The 5,909-nt window shown below is 43.7% G+C and overlaps 1 non-coding gene across 1 annotated transcript; it reads left to right on the top strand.

The window, feature by feature from the left end:
* The first annotated feature begins 573 nt into the window (after positions 1–573).
* LOC118482518 lies at positions 574–678 on the top strand. Its single transcript, XR_004868552.1, has one exon. It is a non-coding gene; the product is annotated as a small nucleolar RNA R71 (small nucleolar RNA).
* The last annotated feature ends 5,231 nt before the right edge of the window (positions 679–5,909 follow it).

The raw sequence follows: 5,909 nt of genomic DNA on the forward strand, positions 1-5,909 counted from the left end.
CCATTTGCATACCTTTCAACATCTCCATGACCTTATTTCCACCTTTAAGAGCCTTGACCCAAAGACCCACCATGCACTTGACCCATTTGATATTGCCTTTGAAATCCTTGGTTTCCTTGGAAGTTCGGGTTGACTTGATTTAACGGATTCCCGTATCTAAAGTCCGGGTGATTTCGTAAACCGGGGTGGTAAGTACTGGAAATCATGTTGTAATTTCTACCACCCCATCCTTGCCCTTGCAAAGCATTCACCTCCTCATATTGCCCTTCCACTCCTTGGAAATTTTCAGCCGCATGCCCTATCTCATTACAAATTGCACAAACATCATAAATTTGATTAGAAGTTTGAACATTACCATCGTCTACCGCGTGCACTTGAGTTCGGGTAATGGGCGGTCGTGCTCTCCTTGATGCTTGAGCTTTTCTATTTGATGTGACCGCCATTTGCTCCAAAAATTCCCAATCGTCATGCTCGTAATTTGTGCCAAAAGTGCCATTGGTGATAGACATTAAATCGCGAGCATCTTCGGCACATAACCCCTCATGAAAAGCATTCATCAACTCCCATAGCTCTATCCCATGATAAGGGCAATTCTTTATCATCATGTTAAACCTCTCGAATGCTTCATGAAACATTTCACCCGTTTTTTGTTGAAAACATCTCAAACTTTTCTAGCATCATTTGTCTTTTGAGCGGTATAAAATTCATCCAAAAAGATTTGTTGCATTTTCGCCCATCTATAAATAGATGTCGAAGGTAATGTATCGAACCACTTTTTCGCCTTATCTTCTAAGGAAAATTGGAATAACACCAATTTGACATCGTTGGCCAAAAATCCTTGTACCCTAATAGTGTTGCAAATCGAATCATAAGCCTCCAAATGAAAATAAGGCTCCTCCGTTACTAGACCCATATATTTTGGCAAACTTTGTAACGAATTGGTTCGTACTTTGAACGTCCTCCCTTGGTCATTGTGAGGAATAACTACCGGTGAAGGATTATGAGTAATCATCGGTCTAAAATGTGCTTCAATACCTCTAGCATGTTCTCGAAGATGTCTTCTTGGCACACCCAAACGAACTCTTGGACGTACAGGACCTATTGGTCTTTGAACTTTCATGCGTGGAGGCCCAAATTGTTGTGGAGGTGGTTGAAATCTCGGCCCCACATGAGGTTGTTGAACACGTCTTTGCACCGGTGGACCTTGTGGTAGCAATTGTTGAGGTATAATTTGTTGTTGAGGAATCCCACCAACACTTGACATCCTTTGATTTTGACTTTCAACATAGGCATACTCCCCTTGATCTCCATCACCCCCATACATGTATCCTTCTTCATCATAACCCACAAAGTCATCCTCAAACTCATCATCGAACCCATCTTGTCTTACTCCCGAAGTATGTTGAGATTGCACTCTTGGTTGGAGTGGAGTAGAATGGATAATGGATGGACCGGTTTGGTATATGTAACACCCCCAAAATACCACCTGTGGAAACCCCGCGAGGCGTGTTACACATCAGAGTCTGAGCCACCAATCACATTGAACTTAAATAAAACATGTCATTAATAGCCAAGATTAAATGTCAAACACAATATCAGTTCCCAAGTGTTATGTAGCGGAAGCATATGATAAGTCGTTTAGTAATTATTTCAAAATAAACTTAAAACCAATGTATCCATTATAAACGATCCAGTAGCTTCGATCCATGACCACTCCAGCACGCCCAGATAGCAAGTCCATGTTCCCAAAGTCAACGACCTACAAGCATGTAACAAGTGTGTCAGACTACGCTGGTGAGTTCAAGGTTTTGTTAACGTGTTGAGTTACCAGATGTATGTTAATGCGATACAATGTTGCGTTACGCTGTTGCTCATGTTAGATACCCTAGGGAGTGTGCCCATGTGTATCCGGGGAGTGGTTACCCCTTGTTTGCTATGTTGCCATCGTTAGATACCCTAGGGAGTGTGCCCATATGTATCCGAGGAGTGTGCCTCTAACAACCATAGCCCTATCCAGATAATTAGTTCACGCCCGTCCTTACGGCCCGGTGTGAGGTTTCCCACCTAATAGCGTATCAACTAATTACCCCCATTGCCCTCCAGGCAATAACCAAAACCGATTAAATTGTTTACACAGTGTTTCCCGTCCAAATGTTTACTAGTTGTCCCAATCCACCGGGACGCATGCTTGAGAAAATGCAATGAACTCACCTGGGTTTGCTCGGCAGGTTATACCAAAGTTACTTGAATTAAAAGTGATCAAACACGTCCTAACAGGATTACCGTACAAGTCAGGTTGGGTTCAAGTAGAGCACGTATGTTTACACATAGACTAACAAGTCATAAGCACGTAAAGTTCATGGCAACACGTTTGGTACGTTAACAGTCAAGAGCATATCATATTCATACTTGAACGATTTAAATAACCAAGCCCAAAAGATAGTAGGCCCAACATGTTGTGCGATCCACAACATGTTGTGCGATCCTCATATCCCGGCCCAACAACATAACAGCCCAATAACCTATCCTTGGCCCAATTAACATAACATACAAGTGTTGTGCGAACCGGACAGCCTTGTGCGTTCAGATCGGATTGTGCGATCGTAATTGGGCTTGTCCGGCCCAATAGTTAATTAACATACCATTGTGCGATCCAGTAGCCTTGTGCGACTGGATAGGTTGTGCGATCCAATGGGTTGTGCGATTGGACCAGACCATCCCATTCGTCCGGCCCAATCGTTGCGGTTTGTGCGATCCAGTGAACCTTGTGCGACTGGATCGTCTTGTGCGCTCACATTCTTTTGTGCGTTCATCCTTGTGCGACCGAAGTCCCTTGTACGATCAAGGGGCTTGTATGGTTAGTTACAATTTCCTAGTTTCATGCAATCATTTACCAAACCCAATTTAATGTGTTTGACCTAGATTAACAGTTTCCTTATTTTATGATAATCAATCACACCAACAGTTTCTAAACCAACCAATTATTGATCAAACAAGGCAATTTAAACTAAATCATAAGAACCCTAATCCGAATAACAAGAACATTCAAACTATCCGATCCAAATCTTTGTGCAATAACCTGAAACTTAACATAATAGTCAATCTAACAAACATCACCAAACAATCCGAATCAACACATGGCAGCCGATTGACATCTTCATACACATAAACATCATGGTAGCCGATTATCAACTCACAAGAACATCACACAATGCATACAAGTGGGCCGATTATTAGCACATAATTCATTTAACAACATAAACAGTCAATCATGAAACAATTTTAAGCACACTAACCGGTTAACGATGACAAGAGAGTGATCCGAACAAGAATGTTCCTTGGTGCCGTCGGGTTTCAAGCAAACGAGAGGAAGAGAGAGAGAAGTCTAGGGTTTCTTGTGTGAGAATGATTTTGCCAAAGTGTGTAAAGGTTACTAACATCCTAGTGTTATGTGTGTAAGGTATGTGGGCCGAACCCATACATGGGCCGCCCTTATGGTCCGATCACAAAAGAATGCGGCCCCCTCTAATGGGCTTGTGCGGTTGTGAGAGGGTTGTGTTGGTTGGTTCATGTTGTGCGGTTTGAGTGATATAAACACATAATGCAAAGCATTCACGTAACATGTAACACATATACACATAATAACGTAACATTCACATAAAATTCACTTTTATAAAAGTCACATATCGTTCACATACGTTACATAAATCACAAAAATAGGTTCTAGATACGAGTTGTCACAGTATCCCCAACTAAAAACAAATTTCGTCCCGAAATTTGGTACGCACTCACTAACGAAAGCTATATTGTTTACTAGTTTTCCTGGGGTGTCACATCATCCCCCACTTGAATGGGAATTTCGTCCCGAAATTCGCTAGTTGCATCAACACTGGGTTTGCTAGGTTTTGACTGGTCTTCGGGGAACAAATGTGGATACTTAAGTTTCATCTGGTCCTCGCGTTCCCATGTGAACTCTGGACCACGTCTTGAGTTCCAACGAACTCTCACAATTGGTATACGGCTGTGTTTACGAACTTTAACTTCCCGATCCATAATCTCAATTGGTTCTTCGACAAACTGCAATTTGTCATCTATCTTCAGCTCTTGAAATGGTACAACTAGTGTTTCATCAACCAAACACTTCTTTAGCTGCGATACGTGAAATACATCATGGACATTACCCAACTCAGCAGGTAATTCCAACCTGTAGGCCACCTTTCCAATTCGTTCCAGAATTTTGAATGGTCCCACATAGCGAGGGTTTAGTTTGCCGCGTTTCCCAAAACGCACCACACCCTTCCAGGGTGAAACCTTTAACATAACGCGATCATTAACTTCAAATTCCAGTGGTTTACTACGCTTGTCAGCGTAGCTTTTCTGACGGTCGCGAGCTACAGCCATACGGTTTCGGATCTGCACGATGCTTTCTGATGCCTCGAGAACAAACTCAGGTCCTGTGATCTGACTATCCCCCACCTCATGCCAACAGAGAGGTGAACGACATTTCCGCCCGTACAGTGCTTCGAACGGAGCTGCCTTAATACTTGAATGGTAGCTGTTGTTGTAGGAGAATTCTATCAACGGTAGGTGCTTCTCCCATCCTTTTCCAAAGTCGAGTACGCATGCCCGAAGCATATCTTCAAGTGTCTGGATAGTGCGCTCGCTTTGACCATCTGTCTGCGGGTGATAAGCGGTACTCATGTCGAGTTGGGAACCAAACGATTTATGCATTGACTGCCATAACTCTGAAGTGAAACGCGGATCACGGTCTGAAATGATAGAAGTTGGCACTCCATGCCTAGAAACCACTTCCTTAAGATACACTGCTGCCAGCTGAGAAAACTTGTCTGTTTCCTTGATTGCTAAGAAGTGTGCTGATTTCGTGAGGCGATCAACAATCACCCAAATAGTGTCATTCCCAGCCTGAGTTCTTGGTAGTCCTGTCACGAAATCCATAGCGATCTGTTCCCACTTCCATGTGGGTATCTCTGGTTGCTGCAGTAGACCTGAGGGCTTTTGATGTTCTGCTTTGACTTTAGCACAAGTCAAACATTTGCTGACGTAGGCTGCTATATGAGCCTTCATGCTGGGCCACCAGTAGGTAGTTTTCAAGTCGTGGTACATCTTATCTGATCCAGGATGTACAGAGTAGCGTGATTTATGTGCCTCTTCCATTACGAGTTCTCGTAAGTCACCATAGAGTGGAACCCAGATGCGTCCGGTTACGTAGTAAGCACCGTCTCCCTTCTGTTCTAGTCGTTGTCTCGAGCCACGTAAAGCTTCAGCTCGAACGTTCTCTGGTTTCAACGCTTCCAACTGAGCGTCTCGTATTTAGGAAGGGAGGTTGGACTGAATCGTGAGTTGCAATGCTCGTACACGCCTAGGTGCATTATCCTTTCTGCTGAGGGCGTCAGCTACAACGTTCGCCTTGCCCGGATGATACTTGATGGCACATTCATAATCGTTCAATAATTCCACCCATCGTCGTTGTCGCATATTCAACTCTTTCTGGTCGAAGATGTGCTGGAGACTCCTATGGTCGGTGTAGATGGTGCATTTGGTACCGTACAGATAGTGCCTCCAAATCTTCAACGCAAACACCACCGCTCCTAGCTCCAAGTCGTGTGTCGTGTATTTCTTCTCGTGCACCTTCAGCTGTCGAGAAGCATAAGCTATTACCTTCTCGCGTTGCATCAACACGCAACCGAGACCCTGAATTGACGCGTCACAATATACCACAAAATCTTCAGTGCCCTCTGGTAAAGACAAGATCGGTGCACTGCAAAGTTTCTGCTTCAGAACTTGGAAGGCCTCTTCTTGCTTCGTTCCCCAGGAGTACGTTGTGTTCTTCTGTGTCAGCGAGGTGAGAGGTTGCTCGATTTTCGAGAAATCTTTAATGAACCTTCGAT

The sequence above is a fragment of the Helianthus annuus genome, chromosome 9 (assembly GCF_002127325.2).
Source record: "Helianthus annuus cultivar XRQ/B chromosome 9, HanXRQr2.0-SUNRISE, whole genome shotgun sequence".
Classification (NCBI taxonomy): domain Eukaryota; kingdom Viridiplantae; phylum Streptophyta; class Magnoliopsida; order Asterales; family Asteraceae; genus Helianthus; species Helianthus annuus.